Source organism: Suricata suricatta, chromosome 10, assembly GCF_006229205.1.
Source record: "Suricata suricatta isolate VVHF042 chromosome 10, meerkat_22Aug2017_6uvM2_HiC, whole genome shotgun sequence".
NCBI lineage: Eukaryota > Metazoa > Chordata > Mammalia > Carnivora > Herpestidae > Suricata > Suricata suricatta.
In genome coordinates, this window is record NC_043709.1 from 7,959,745 (window position 1) to 7,976,635 (window position 16,891).

At 39.8% G+C, this 16,891-nt stretch overlaps 1 long non-coding RNA gene across 1 annotated transcript in view; it reads right to left on the reverse strand.

Moving 5' to 3' along the window:
* LOC115303437 overlaps positions 1–15,972 on the reverse strand; it is a 40,515-nt gene extending 24,543 nt beyond the window's left edge. The window contains exons 1-2 of the long non-coding RNA XR_003914056.1: positions 15,888–15,972; positions 15,612–15,702 (exon numbers count right to left, since the gene is read on the reverse strand). This is a non-coding gene — a long non-coding RNA (uncharacterized LOC115303437). The remainder of the gene's footprint in view (positions 1–15,611; positions 15,703–15,887) is intronic.
* Between the last annotated feature and the right edge of the window lie 919 nt (positions 15,973–16,891).

Genomic DNA, 16,891 nt, shown 5'->3' on the forward strand with positions numbered 1-16,891 from the left:
GGAGGATCCTCAGTGGGCTCAACACTGACAGAAGCAAGCCTGATGTGGGGTTTGAACTCACTAATCTTGAGATCATGACCCGAGCTGAAGTTGGATGCTTAACCACCCAGGTGTCCCAGTAAGTCTTTTTAACTTTAGCCACTCTAATTGTATTTTTTTAATGTTTTATTTATTCATCTTCGAGAAAGAAAGAGAGAGAGAGAGCCGGAGAGAGGCAGAAAGAGAGAGAGAATCCCAAACAGGCTCCACACCATCAGCTCAGAGCCTAACATGAGGCTTGAACCCACAAACTGTGAGATCATGACCTGAGCAAAAACCAAGAATTGGATGCTTAACTGACTGACCCACCCAGACACCCTTTTAATTATGGTTTAAGTGCAATGACATTGAACATCATTTCACGAGTTCATTGCTATCCATTCTCTGGTAAAATGCTGTTCAAATTTTGACCATTCTTTTAAGCAGCTTTATTTCTCTCTCTCTCTTTTTTAAAGTAAGCTCCTTGCCCAATGTGGGGCTTGAACTTATGACCCCAAGATCAAGAGTTGCATGCTCTATCAACTGAGCCAACAAGGTACCCCAAAGCATCTTTACTGAGATACAATTTATATACCATAAAGTTCACAAGTTTATTTTTTTTAATTAATAGTTTATTGCTAAGTTGGTTTCCACATAACACCCAGTGCTCTTCCCTACAAGTGCCCCTCTCCATGACAATCATCCCCCTTCCCCTTCCCCCTCCCTCTTCAGCCCTCAGTTTGTTTTCAGTATTCAATAGTCTCTCATGATTTGCCTCCCTCCCTCTCCCTAACTCTTCCCCTCCCTTTCCCCTTCCCATGGTCCCCTGTTAGATTTCTCCTGTTAAACCTGTGAGTGAAAACATACGGTATCTGTCCTCTGCCTGATTTATTTCGCTTAGCATGACTCCCTCCAGGTCCATCCACTTTGCTACAAATGGCTTTTGCTACAAAAGATTTCATTCTTTGTCACTGCCATGTAGTACTCCATTGTGTATATAAACCACATCTTCTTGATCCACTCATCAGGTGGTGGACATTTAGGCTCTTTCCATGATTTGGTTATTGTTGAAAGTGCCGCTATGAACACTGGGGCACATGTGCTCCTATGCATCAGCAGTTCACAAGTTTAAAACATAAATTCAATAGCTTTTAAAATATTGACAGGATTGTGCAATTATCACCACAATCCACTTTTAAAACATTTCTATCATCCCAAAAAGGAAATGTGTACTTGACAGTCACTCCCCATTTTGCCTTCCCTTCATCCTCCTTTCCAGCACCAGATAGCCACTAATCTCTACAGATTGGCCTATTCTGAACATTTCATATATAAATGAAGTCACAATATCTGGGGTTTTGTGTCTGTCTGTTTCCACTTCGTATGTTTTCATCCATATTGTAGCATACATCAGTACTTCATTCCATTTTATGGCTTAATACTATTCCATTGTATGGACATACCACATTTTGTTCATATCACCAGTGATGGACATTTTGGTTGTTTCCACTTTTTTGCTATTATAAATAATGCTGTTATAAACACTTGTGTACAAGTTTCTGTGTGGACACAAGCCGGTCACTTTTCTTGGGTAAATACCAAAGGACTGGGATGCTGGGTCATATGATAACTGTTTAACTTTAAGGAAGATTACCAAACGGTTTCTCGATGTGGATGCACCATTCTACATTCCCACCAGCAGTGTCCAATGATTCTGATTTTTCCACATCCTCACCCACACTTGTTATCATCTGTCCATTTAACAACAGGTCTCCCAACGGGTTTGAAGTGGCACGTCACTGTGGTTCTGACTGTAGTTCCTTAATGAATAATGATGTCGAGCATCTTTTCATGCACTTATTGGCCAATTTTGTATCTTCGTTGTTTAAATGTCTTCCGATTCTTTGCTCATTTAAAAAAAATAGGGTTTTTGTATTCCTATTACTGAGCTTTGAAAGTTTTTGATAGATTTACTAGATTCTAGATACTGCTCTTCATTCGGGTAGATGCTGTGCATGTCCTCCCACTCTGGCTTGTCTTTTCATTCTCATTAATAGCCTCTTTCACAGAGCACAAGTTTGCTGTGGGATCTAAACAATCTTTGCCTAGCCACAGATTTTCTCTTACATCTTCTAGAAGCATTATAATTCTAGACTTTACATTAGATCTAAGATCCGTTTTCAGTTAACTTTTATGTATGTTATGAGGTCTAGATCTGTGTGTTTGTTTTTTGCATATGGATATCCAACTGTCCTAACACCATTTGTTGAAAAAAAAAAATCCTTTCTCCACTGAATTGCCTCCACAAAATTACCTGTGTCAAAAATCATTTGTCCATGGTCTCTGTGGGTCTGTGTTGGGATCTCTCTTCTGTTCCACTGGTCTCTTGTCTTTTTTCTAATACCAGAGGGTCTTCATTGCCATTGCTTTATAGTAAGTTCTAAAATCAGGTAGGATTAGCACTCCAACTTTGTTCTACTCAAAAGCTGTTTTGATTATCATTATGGGTTGAATAGTGCCCCCCCCCACCAAAAAAAGAAGAAAGGTACGTTGGAGTACTAATCTCCAATACTTCAGAACATGATCTTATTTGAAAATGGGGTCTTTACAGAGGTAACTAAAGTTATTAAGGTGGACTCTAATCTAATATGATGGTGCCTTCTTCTACAAAGGGGGAAATTCGGACACAAAGACAGACACGCATGTAGGAAGAATGCCATGTGAGACTGGGTTACGCTGCAATAAGCCATGAAGTCAAAAGCCAGAAGCTAAGAGAGAGGCCTGGAAAAGACCCTCTCCTAGTCTCTTCACATGGAAATTGGTCCTGCCAACACCTTGACCTTGTACTTTGGGCCTCTAGAACTGTGAGACCACACATTTCTGTTGTTTAAACCACGCAGTTTGTAGTACTTTGATAGAGCAACCCCAGCAAACTACTACAGTTGTTTTATGTCGTATGCATTTCCATATGAATTTTAGAAATCAGCTTTTTCACAAAAAGAATCTGCTAGGATTTTGATAAGGATTGAACTGACCCTATAGGTAAATTTAGGAAAAAGCAACATCTACACAATATTGAATCTTTTTTTAAAGTTTATTTATTTATTTTGAGAGACAGAGGGACAGAGAGACAAAAAGAACAAGTGGGGCAGAGGCAGAGAGAAAATCCCAAGCTGGTTCTGTGCTCTTAGCGTGGAGCCTGACACAGGGCTTGATCCCACTAACTGTGAGATCATGACCTGAGCCAAAATTAAGAGTCAGATGCTTAACTAACTGAGCCACCCAGGTCCCCTAACAATATTGAATATTCTGACCTATAAACAGGTGAATCTCTCCATTTATTTAGGTTGTGGTGAAATGTTCTGTGTTTTCTGTGGTGACAGAAGACATCTTTTTTTCATTGTTGTTCTTCATACAGGAAGTAAATCATTCAGTTTTTCACCATTAAGTTTAATGTCAACTGTAGGATTTTCATAAAAGCCCTTTATCAGGTCAAATAGTTCCTTTCTATTCCAGTTTGCTGACAGTTTTTATCAGCAATGGATGCCATTGTCAAATTGACATTGACAAATGGATAGTATTCATCAAATGCTTTTCCTGCATCTGTTAAGTGGATCAAACGGTTTTCTTTTTTAATTTGCTAATGTGATGAATTACACACTGATTGATTCATGAATGTTCAACCAACCCTGCATTCCTGGGAAAAATCCTACCCGGTCATGTATTTTCATATGTTCAAATTCTGTTTACAATTGTTGCACCTGCTTCACGAGAGACACTGTTCTGTAGTTTTCTTGCAATGTCTTTGGTTTTGATATCAGAGTAATCCTGAGCTCACAGGTGGAATTGGGAAGTATCCCCCTCTCTTCAAGTGAGAGTGTACTAATTTACATAGAACATAAGAACCTTACAATAGTGTTCTTCCACCTTCTCCGCTTGTCCTTAATGCTACTGTTATTGTACATTATACAGGTGTCAACCCACACGGCATCTGTATAACTTTTGTTCAATCAATTCCCTTTTAAAAAGATTTAAATAATAGAAAAAGTCTTCTACATCTACCTATGTAGTTTCGACTTCCTGAGCTCTTCGTTTCTTTGTGTAGATTCATATTTCCATCTGGAATCCCTTTCTGTCTCCCTTTCACATTTCCTATAGTATGGGTATGCTGATGATGAATTATTTCAGCTTCTGTGTGTCTGAAATAGACTTTATTTAGCCTTCATTCTGGAAAGAAATTTCACTGATTATAGAATTCAAGGTTAACAGTTTTTCTTTCAGTACTTTAAAGACCACCGTCTTCTTGTTTGCGTTGTTTTCAATGACAAATTCTTATCTTTGTTCCTCTGTTACAGTGTCCTTTGGCTTCTGGTTTTAAGATTTTCTCTATCACTCATTTTGAGTAATTGGATTATGATGTGCTTTAGTGTGGTATTCTTCACCTTTCAAGAATATGTAACTTCTTTTTTTTTTTAAGGAACATACAACTTCTTGGATTTGCGGGTTTATGGTTTTTATCAAATTTGGGGCCATTACTTCCTAGACTTTTCTGCTTCCTTCCCTCTTCTTCAGAGACTACAATTACACGTGTATTAGACTGTCTGAAGTTGTGTACAGGACATTGATCATCTTTTCATATTTTGTTCTGTACGTTTTCCTATGTTTCATATTGGATATTTTCTATTAGCATGACTTTAAATTCTTTAATCTTTTATTCTGCAATGTCTAATCTGTCACTTATTTCATGCAGTATATTTTTCATCTCAGACATTATAGTTTTCAACTCTAGAAAAGTTTTTAAATTTTATTTATTTATTTGAGAGAGAGAGTGAGAGAGCACATGCAATGGGAGAGAAGTGCAGAGGGAGAGAGAGAGAATATTAAGCGAGCTCTACATGCAGCGCAGTGCCCAATGCAGGGTTTGATCCCCCTACCCTGGGATCATGATTTGAGCCAAAATCAAGAGTCACATGCTCAACCAACTGAGCCACCCACACATCCCAACTCTAGAAATGTGATTTGAGTCTTTAAAAAATGTATCTTCTGCATTTCTACTTGACTTTTTGAATATCTAAATATAATCATAGTAAGTATTTTAATATTCTGTCTGCTGATTTTAATCTGTGTCAGTTGTGGGTTGATTTCAGTTGATTTTTTTTTCCTGGTTTTTACACGTCTGATGGTCTTTGCTTGGATACTGGATATTGTAAATTTTACACTGCTGAGTACTGAATACTTTTTATTTCTATAAATATTCTTGAGATTTGTTCTAGTACACGGATTACTTTGAAACAGTCTGTTCCTTTTGTGTCTTGTTTTTATATATATATTCCTATATCTAACTATCCATCTATCTATATTTTATTTATTTAAAAAATTTTTTTAAACATGTGTTTATTTATTTTTTATAGTTTATTGTCAAGTTGGTTTCTGTAAAACACCCAGTTATGTTTATTTATTTTGAAAGAGAGACAGACCGTGAGCAGGGCAGGGGCAGAGAGCACAGAGTCCGATGTGGGGCTCGAACCTGTGAGTGAGATCATGACCTGAGCTGAAGTCGGACACTGAACCAACTGAGCCACCCAGGCGCCCCTATATTTTGTTTATTTTCAAGTGGTTATTTCCAGGGGAAAGGCAAATTCCATCCCTGATACTCCATCTTGCCGAGGAGCAGAAGACCCAATGGATTTTTGAAAAACTGCGGTGTCTTAGGGGAACCTGCTGGTTCATTCAGTGGAGCATGTGACTCCTGGTCTCAGGGTTACAAGTCTGAGCCCCATGTTGGGTATAGAGATTACTTAAACATAAAATCTTTTAAAATTGTGGTATTTTAACCATTTTAAGTGCAGGTCAGTGGCATTAAGTACGCTCACACTGCTGTGGAACTGTCACCACCATACACCTCCAGAATTTTTTCATCATCCCAAACCAAAACCTTATGCTTTCCATTCCCCTCTTCTTTCAGTCCCTGGCAACCAGCACACTGCTGTCTGTTTCTCCGAGGTGCCACTCTAGGCGCCTTCCACAAATAAGAACCATACAGTATTTGTCCTTTGGTGACTGGCTTAGTTCACTAGGCACAATGTCTTCAGGGCTCATGTGTGTTGCAGCCAGGTGTCAGAATTGTCTTCCTTCTTAAGGCGGAAGCTTATTCCATAATTGGGATATACCACTTTTTGTTTATCCATTAATCCGTCAATGGACACTGGGTTGGTTTTACTTCCTGGCCACTGCAAATGAGGCAGCTGTGAACATAGACAGGTATGCAAATACCTGAGAGAGTCTCTGTTTTCGATGCTTTCTTCTTCTTTTATTTAAATTAAGCTTTTAATTTTAATTGCAGTATAGTTAACATACAGTGTTATACCAGTTTCAGGGATACAATACAGTGTTTCAACAATTCTATACATTCCTCAGTGTAATGTCATCCTTCTTTCATTTCTTAGCGATTTTCTATTACTAAGTGGAATATCCTTGCCACTTAGCATCTCTATCTCTTCTTGTCCTCTAAGTAACCGTTGACATAGTAGCCATCACTCAAAGGGCTACCCTTTTGAAATCTCCTCTGCCTTATACTGGACTATACTCTCCATTTCTTTTCTTCTCTCTCACTCAATCTTGGAGCCTTTGAATTTATGCCTTTACCATAGGAATAGTCTCTCTCATATCATCACATGGAAGCTTCCTTCATATCCTTGAGGCATCAGCTCAAGTGCATCTCTTTGAACAGATCTTCTCTGACCACCCAGCTTACTTATGTGTTTGTTGTCTATCTCCTCCAACAAAGAATGCAAACTTCCTGATGCAGAGACCCTGAGTGTTCTGTTCATTACAAACCTGGCACAGAAAGTTGCTTGATAAATACTTCCCGACTCTGTAATTTGCTAATCTCTGCTTCTCTTTCTTAAGCTGCTCTCCAAACATCTATCTCCCCAGGTTCTGTCCTTCAACCCATGTCTTCACATTTTGCCACAGAGGTTTCATCTAACCTCACAGTTTCAACTGTTCAATTTTAATGATTCCCAATTGTTATTTTCAGCCCGGAATTATCCGGTCTCCAGCCTCCTGTTTTCACCTGGCTGCCAGTCACATATCTCAAGTTCTGTGTAACACAGAATTCATCCTACCCCACACCGCTACCTGTTTCTTCTCTCATGTTTCCTATTTTTATTTTTTATTACCTTTTTTAAAAGGTTTATTTATTTTGGAGAGGTAGATAGAGTACGAGCAGAGGAGTGGCAGAGAGAGGGAGACACAGAATCCAAAGCAGGCTCCAGGCTCTGAACTGTCAGCACAGAGCCCGACAAGGGGTTCAAACTCACAGACTGTGAGATCATGACTTGAGCAGAAGTCAGCAGGTCAATCAACTGAGCCATCAAGGTGGCTCTCGTGTTTCCTATTTTTAACAACAGCATCCCTTGTCTTCCAGTCACTCAGCTTAAAATCTTAATGTCATCACTGATTTCTCCTTTTCCTTTTTCCTCCACATCAAATTGCTAAATCCTCTCCATTTTATAAATGTTATACCTTTCTAATCACTTCCTCCATTTCAGATACTGTAGGTAGTTTTAAAAAAGAAAGCATGCAGGGACCCCTGGCTGGCTCAGTAGCTGGAGCGTAAGACTCTTGATCCTGGGGTTGTGAGTTCGGGCCCCGCGGTGACATAGAGATTACTTAAATGTAAAATCTTTAGGGGCACCTGGGTGGCTCAGTCAGTTAAGTATCTGACTTTGGCCTAGGTCACAATCTTGCCGTTCCTGAGTTCAAGCCTCGCATTGGGCTCTGTGCTGACAGCATAGCGCCTAGAGCCTGTTTCAGATTCTGTGTGTGTGTGTGTCTCTCTCTCTCTGCCCCTCTCCAACTCATGCTCTGTCTCTGTCTCTCTCCAAAATAAACATTAAAAAAAAAAAAAAATCTCAAAAAAAAAAAAGGGAAAGCATATATATTTCCTAACTATAAAGCTAAGGACAACTAACATAGTGGATGACAGAAACAATATTCAAGATGGTCTTAGCAGACAAGAAGGGTGGAAGCTCCTAAAATTGGTCTCTTTTAAACTGAGGTACAATTCACAGAAAAATACATAAACTTTAAGTGCAGAGCTCAGTGGATTTTAGATATGACTGCACCCATGTAACTACCCCACGGATGAGGAGAGATTTCCATCTCCCCAGAATACTCCCGCAAGCCTCTTCTCGTGCGCACTGCCACACATATCTATCACCAAGGATGAGTTTTATATGTTCATAAACTTCATATAATTAGAATCTGGTGCAACCTACACTTTTGTTTCCGTCTTTTTTCACTCAATATAATGTTTTTGAAATTCACACATGTTTTTATGTGAATCAAAATCTATTTTCTTAATGTTTATTTTTGAGAGAGAGACAGAGAGCGAGCAAGTGCGAGTGGGGGAGGGGCAGAGAGAGGAAGATACAGAATCTGAAGCAGGCTCCAGATTGTGAGCTGTCGGCACAGAGCTTAATGCAGAGCTCGAACTCATGGACTGTGAGATCATGACCTGAGCCAAAGTCAGATGCTTAACTGACTGAGCCTCCCAGGGGCCCCTCAAAAGTCAAATTTTTAAGCTTAGTAGTATTTCACTGAACATACTATAATTTGTTTATTTATTCACCTGTTGATGAACAGTTAAGCTATATCTGGTTTGGGGCTGTTACAAATAAAGTTACCACAAATATTCTCATATGTCTCTCTGTGAACATATGCAGTCATGTATATTAGGTACATGCAAAGAAGTGGAACCTCTGGGCTACAGGGTAGGCATATGTGTAACTTGATCAGAGATTTGAGAAACAGTTCTAAAGTAGTTATACCATTAATACTCCTTCAAACAACATATGAGAGTTCTAGCTGCTCCACATTCTTGCCAACACAGTATGGTCAATCTTTCAAACTTTGGTGAGTGTGTAATAATATCACATTAGTTTAATTTGCATTTCTCTCATGAATAATGTTGAATATCCTATTTTTATGGCCATTTGCATACCTTATTTTGTGAAATACCTATTTATATCTTTTGTCCATATTTTTTACCTTCCTTATTGATTTTTAGGAATTCTATACATATTCTAGATATGAGATCTTTACTAGATAAATGTATTACAAGTGTTTTCTCCTAGTCCATAGCTTTTCCACATTCTTAATGTTGTCAGCATATTAGCAGATGTTTAAGTTTTTAAAGTAAAATTCAACTGAATGAAGTGATCTTAAAGAATTTTAAAAAAGGGGTGCCTGGGTGGCTCAGTAGGCTAAGTGTCCAACTTCGGCTCAGGTCATTATCTCACAGTTCATGGGTTCAAGCCCTGCATCAGGCTCTGTGCTGACAGCTCAGAGCCTGGAATCTGCTTCAGATTCTGTGTCTCCCTCTCTCTCTGCCCCTCCCCCACTCATGCTCTGTTTCTCTCTGTCTCAATAATAAACAAAATTATAAAAAAAGAAAAAAAATTTTAATGTTTATTTTTGAAAGAAAGAGAGCATAAGCAGGGGAGAGGAAGAGAGAGAGAGAGAGGGAGACACAGAATTCAAAGGAGGCTCCACTCTTCAAGCTGTCAGCACAGAGCCTGACGTGGGGCTCGAACTCACAGACCATGAGATCATGACCTGAGCCAAAGTCGTTCACTTAACTGACTGAGCCAACCAGGAGCCCCTAAACAACCGTTCTTTTTTATGTTAGTGCTTTTTACAATCTACCTAAGATCACAGAGAAGTCCCTTACATTGTCTTCCAAAAGCTTTGCAGTTTTATCCTATGATCCATCTCAAATTAGGTTTTATGTGTGGTATATGTAACACAGGAATCATGGTTCATGTATTTCCTTATGGTTACTCGGTCACTTGTTGAAAGATCTTCCTTTCAATCACTGAATTACATTAGTCTTTTGAAAAACCCTTTTGAAAATTCTTAAGTTTTAATCATTAGGTTTAAAAGAATCAATTGTAGGGGGCGCCTGGGTGGCTCAGTCTGTTAAGCGTCTAACTCTTGATCTCAGCTCAGGTCTTGATCTCAGGGTCATAGGTTCAAACCTGGCACTGAGCTCCTCACTGGGCATGGAGTCTACTTAAAAAAAAATCAGGGGCACCTGCAGGCTGAGTCGATTAAGCATCCAACTCATGATTTCAGTTCAGGTCATGGTCTCATGGGTTCGATCTCAGCGTTGGGCTCTGCGCTGATGGTGGGAAGATGGTCTGGGAGACTCTCTGCCTCACCTCCACTCACGCTTTTCTCAAAATAAATAAGTAAACTTAAAAAAAAAACAATTGTACAACTACAGGATGGGCAAGACCAGTATAAGAGCAGCATATGGATAACGTGATTGACTTTGAGACATTGAAGCATTTTCTCTTTAGCAGCAAGACCTATAAATTTTAGCTAACACATATTCTAACATCATATGAAGCTTACTGTGGCCATGTCATTAAATTCTGGTCGAAGAAATATAAAAGCACAGCTGAATGCAGCTTTCAAGGAAAGTGACAAGTTCTCTCCTTTTTGCTAAATGGAATACAAGTGTGTTGGTTGGGGCTAGAGAGAAAGCAGAATTTTCTATTTTTGTAAGTTACAGAAATTTTTTAAGATGAAGGAAAAAGTCCAGAAAATAAAATAACAAACACACCCATGTACCCACCACTCAGATTTAACATATTTGCTTTATAGCACTTGCTTCAGATTTCTCTTTTTTATAATGTTTATTATTTTTTTAAACATTTGTTTATTTTTGAGAGAGAGACAGAGCATGAGCAAGGGAGGAGCGGAGAGAGAGAAGGGGACACAGAATCCATAGCAGGCTCCAGGCTCCGAGCTGTCAGCACAGAACCCAACCTGAGGCTCAAACTCATGAACAGTGAGATCATGGCCTGAGCCAAAGTCGGAAGCTTAACCCACTGAACCACCCAGGCTCCCCCCCTTCTCTTTTAAAGAAATAAAAATACAGGTGCAGTGAAGAGTTGAGGCCCCACCCCCCCACATTGAGCTAGCCTTCCCAAATTCAATCTCTTTCTTCCTGCTCCAGAGGGAACTGCACTGTGAAGTTTGTGTAAGTCTTACCTTTCAGAGGTAACTTTAAGAATTCACTGGCTCTGCCTCCTCTGAGTGCCCCTTAGTTCAGCTGTTATCTGTGTACGACTGGCTTTAGGGGTCACTGGAGGCGCTTGTGAAAAATATGGGTCCCAGAGTCCTAACTCTTGAAAGATCCTGCGTCAGTAAGTCCAGTGTGGGGCCTGGCCACCTTCATCTGATTATTACTTTATTATTATTATTTTCACTTCCATTTAAAAAAGCATGCCAGGTACAAATCAAAACCACAATGACACAGTATTTCATAGCAACTAGAGTAAGAAATATGGACAAATTAGAGCCTCAGACATGTCGGGTAGAACAGGAAATGGTGCCGCCATGTGGAAAGCAGTCTTGCAGTTCTTCAAAAAATAAAACACGAAGTTACCATATGACCCAGCAATTCCGCTCCTGGTTATTCAACCCAAGAGAAACGAAAGCCCGTCTCCACACCAAACCATATGTGAATGCTCACAGCAGCATTGTTCAAATGCACAAAGCACCTACTCCCCTGGTACACCTTCTAGCACATGCAGATGACCTATCTAAGAAGTTTCTCTGATGTAAGTAAACAGAACTGATTATACCACATAAAACTCTTCAGGATGGAGGACTGAAGTCAGCATGAACTTTGGAGTCAGACCTCGAATCCAATCCAATTTATGTTGTTTGCCAGCTAGGAAAACAAATGGGAAAAATACTTGTCCTGAATGGTTTCTTTCCCACTCTGCTCTTCAAATACCAAAAGCCATAAAATCTTGTTACAATTTCCTAAATTGGATTCAGTCTCCGATAGAGAGATCCTAAACATAAGCAGGAGACAGTCTAAATCACCTCATTTAACTCTTTGTTGTAAAGCCAATCAATAGATCACTTTATTCTTTGTAGATGAAGACTACATTTATTCATTCGTTAACTCCGAAAACAATAAAGAGAATATTATAACTAAAATGTTGGCTTCCTGATTCAGTAAGTGTTTTTTATTTATGGTAATTAATAAAGACACATGGGCACTTAAATCCATAGCTGTAATTCTTAAACTCTAGAGCGTCTTATATTTATTGTTTTTATTATAAAATACTTAACTATGCAAAGAAGTACAGAGAATAAGATCACAAACCCTCCACAGCTCCGTTTTATAATTCTTACTATGCTTGCCAGATTTTACTTAAAAAAATAAACATTCTAAGCCTATGGCTACAGAATCTCTACAATAGTAACTCAACACCAACTCATTCAGAATACCAACCTAAATTATGCTAAATGTAAAGTGAAAAATAGCTGTGGAGTTGAAATTAAGAATTCTAGTCCATCCTTGGTGAGAAGTGTAGTGGAAGACGACGTCAGCTTGACTGGAGGCTACCCTAGGAGGGTCCGCCGTCGCCTCCTGGTTCACGTGTTCTTTCCTGAGGTCTACCTCTTCGCCTGTGGCTCTCGCCATCCCACTCAGAGAATTCAAGACCCGGGCTGGGCCAATTAGATTCTCCTCCTTCAGAGAATTTGCGTGTGAAGATAATAGATATTCGTCTTTCCTCTACAGCAACACTAGTTGTTAAGAGAGCAAATCATAAAGTGAAACGCACATCTCACTGCCATGCCTTAGAAATCTGTTGCCTGTTTTTGAACCTCCTTAGCTTAAGACAATCTTGGCTAATGGTCTCTGTCATGCCCTCTGGCTCCCAACACTCTAATCACTACGGAGTGGGTTAAAGATGACCTCAAATTTTCTCCCAGTCCTCCCACTCCACTGAGAGGTAAAATGCCCCTGAGAGGTCTCCTCCCCTGGGGAGGCCCTGTGACTTGCTTCAATTCAGCAGAAGGAAGAGAAAACAGAGCTGTGACCTGCGCACGCAGGACTCCCTCTTGGATCCCAGTGGCCACGCTGTGAGAAGCCCAAGCAATGTATGCAGGTCACATGGAGAGGATCCTTGATGCTCAGGTCAACAGCCTCAAGCTTAACGGCCAGCTGCTAGGCATGTGAGTGAGTCATTTTGGACATTTCTGGCGAGTTGGGCCTCCAGATGACCACAGCCTCTGCCAACACCACTTTGGAGCAGAACTGCCCTACAGAGCTCAGTGAATCACAGACCACGAGAGATAATAAAATGCTGTGGTGATTTCGCATATATGTATCTCCTATTATTAAGCTTAACTCAGTACCTTTGTCACAAGTAATGAGCCAATATTGATACATTAGTATTAGCTAAAAATCCACATGTTATTCAGATTTTCTCAGTCCTCACCTAATATTCTTATTCTTTTCCAGGATCTCATCCAAGATATTGCATTACATTACGTTGTCATGTCTCTTTAGGCTCCTTTTGACCATGATGGTTTCTCAGACATACCTTGTTTTCCCTTGACAGTTCTGAGGTTAGACTTGGTCAGGTGTTTTGTAAGACATCCCTCTACCAGGATCGGCCTGATGTTTCTCTCAGGATTAGAGGGGATAATGGGTTTAGGGGAGGATGACCACTGAGGTAAGGTGCTATTTCAGCACATCATTTCAAGGGTCCAGCCCATCTATAACCGTGAATTATCCTGTCGATGCAGACATTGACCACCTGGCCAAGATGCTGCTGGTCAGGCTCCCCACTGTGCGAAGCCACACTTAAGGAAAGGGAAGTTATGCTCCAGGTCTTGAGGACGAAGTAATCTACATAAATGAAGTGGAATTCTTCTGCCCAGGAGACTGTGATGGTGGCTTTAAGCCACTAATTTTTGGTGGTTTAACACAGCAAGATATCTAAAAAACACACTCAAACCTTTTCACCATCTCCTATTAGACTACACAAACAATTATATATGCTACATATGATTCATCTACTTAAATGCTCTTCCTATTTCTACCCATCACTCACCAACCAACAAAAACAAAGAACCTCTAATTTTTCCAACAAAAGCCAAGTGCTACCTCCTCTATGGTGAAGCTTCCTTCCAGAAGGAACTCATTGCTCTGACCCAGATACCAATACCACACAGTTAATACCACTACCGTCACCCTTACACTATGGCTGACTGCCTCCACAAGACCGAAAGTCCCCAACATGCAGAGACCCTGCCTTATGTAACTGCATGCCCCCTGGGACACCATCACATACTAGGCACCCCATAAGTGTTTATGAATTAAATAATTAACTGAATGACTGTAAAGGTGCATCATTTTTTAAATAATACCTCAATTTAAAAGAATAAAAGAGATGACAGAAATAAATAGCTATAGTCCAGGATGTGTCTGTAAATCCACACTAGAATTGGAACCTCTTTAGTAACGTGCAGCTCCACCAGGCACTTAGGAAACTGATCACTGCATTCAATGAGTCAAAGCCACATGTAACAGACAAAATAGTATCTGCTTTCAGATCCATGTGACAATATGGGCACATAAATATTAAATAAATTAGATTTGATGAGTCTCTTTCTAAGGGAACCAGGCCAATGAAGTACATTTCCTCGCCTTTGGATTTCTTGATATGTCATCAAAGACTTTTTACAGAACATAATTTTCATATTTAACTTCTAAAGTGTGGAACAATAAGACAGATTCATGGGTAACTGTGTTAGCACTATTCAATTTTCTCTCTTACGTACACAGCAGGGAAATTAAATAAGCCCTGAAGTGGTCCTTGGGAAAAATATAAGAAACAGTCACTGTGCCTCCAAAGGATTCAAGGGCTTCTGAAGTTTTACATTAATAATAACTCTGTCAACTTGTCTTCTTTCAGTATTTACAATAGTGGCTTTTACTGAAACAGCAGAAGTCTCTGCGAGAAAGTGATGAGGTCACCCAAAATTGCATTCTGGTGACCAGAGGGAAAAAGCCCTCCCACAGAGGGTACCAGCAGCCCGGGCAGCAGCGGGAAGACTTCCCTCAGGAAGGTCCAGGGCAGCAGATGAAGCAGTAGGTGCCGGGCGCTGTCCAGGACGCAGGGTGAGATGCCCTGGGTGTGCCCAGGAAGGACAAGGAACAATTTTGAAAGGAGAGAGACATGAAGGTGATACTAAGGGTCCCACATGACCAGACAGAGAATGAGTCGAGGAGAGTCAGGACAGGAGCCAGATACAGAAATATACATAAACACGTGGTGACATTCAGAAAACCTAAGAAATTACTGTTTAAATATTTACAATAAAAGCTGTCTAAAAATTACCAATAATGTCTCTGTGCCGTAGGAATAAGGGACAGGCTTTTACTTTTTGCCTCAAATACTTCTGAGTCTTTTTAATTTTAAAATAAGAATACAGAACATACACAATAAAATGTTAAAAGATAAAGTGCTACCATTGTTCAAGTGAATCATAAAGTTCTCTGTGAGTTCAGTAAAATTTGTTTTAAGTTGGTCATGAGGCATAACAAGAATGGAGATCAGAAAGAAAAAACATCTCAACCTTAGGTGGAGTTTGAATTTAAATCAAGGTAATTTCTAAATTCACCTAAAACAAAACACTCACTCTACTCATCCACAGCCTCTGTTTTTAATTCCTACTCCAACTGTTTGTGTCTTTAGTAGTCCACTGACCTTGGAACTGCTTTCTTCCGACACTTCTCCCTCATTGGTTTGCATGGGAACAGACTCTGTGCAAAACTCTGCAGAAACACCCAAATACTGCCTGGAAGAGGTAAGAAGAGAAAAAAATAAGGAATTCAGTGCAAAAATCGGTTTTTCAAAGATTAGATTGATACTGTATCGCCAAGACTGTAGATACTGTGCCGTAATGACCTTAAATAGCGCACATGCCTACCATGCATCTTTGGTAAGAAAGAAAGCAGAGAGGTAAGAGGGAATTTTCCCTACCTTAGGGCAGGACAGGTAGAAGAGTTTTAAGACACTGGGGTATCACACAGCTCTAGACTTCATTCCTCATTTTTCTCGACTTCTGGCAGATGTGATAGTGAAAGTCTGCAGCAATTCACACAGGACAGACAGTGAGCTGTCAGAAAGGATGCCCGCCTCAGTAGAGAAGCAGGCCCAGTGTTGGGCTATAGCACATCATACTGCCTGCCCAGTACCATAGGCCGCTGAAATCGTCCTGCTTTCTCGGGTTTACAGTTTTTGTTCAATATTTGTGGTATATATTTTTTGGCTTTTTTAATGTTTATTTATTTTTGAGAGAGAGACAAGGTGTGAGCAGGGGGAGGGAGAAAAAGGGAGGGAGACACAGAATCCAAACCAGGCTCCAGGCTCCGCGCTGTCAGCACAGAGCCAGACGGGGCTCGAACTCACAAACTATGAGATCCTGACCTGAGCTGAAGTCAGACGCTTACCCACTGAACCACCCAGGCACTCCTCATGGTATTTTATAATTGAAATAAGAGTACACACCAACATCCCACTTTTTAAATTTCAAGATAATTTGCTTAATAAGCTAAATATCAGTTAATTTACTTTTACATGAGAACAGGCAATCCTGGGGTAAGACAATAAAAAGTAGTAATTTTTCCTCTAAGAATAAAATTGAGTCATTGGTTAAAATTTTATGAATTAAAATGTACAAAAAGGAAACTACTAAAAGTATATGTAACATCCAAGTTAATTGATTAAATGTGTAATTACTGAAAGATAATTACTCAAACCGGCACAAATTGCCATTATAATACAGGTAACTAATAATTTTAAACCTAATACTTTAAAAGGTTCATAGCTACAAAATCTAAAAGCTAGAAAGATGCTTGGCACATACTATTTTTTGTGTGTACAGATAATCTCTTTATAAATGCAGCAGCTTGAGGGGCTGGCTATGTGGTTCTGATGGGAATCTGTTTCCTCATCTGTCAGGTGGGAGAAGAGTATCAAAACAC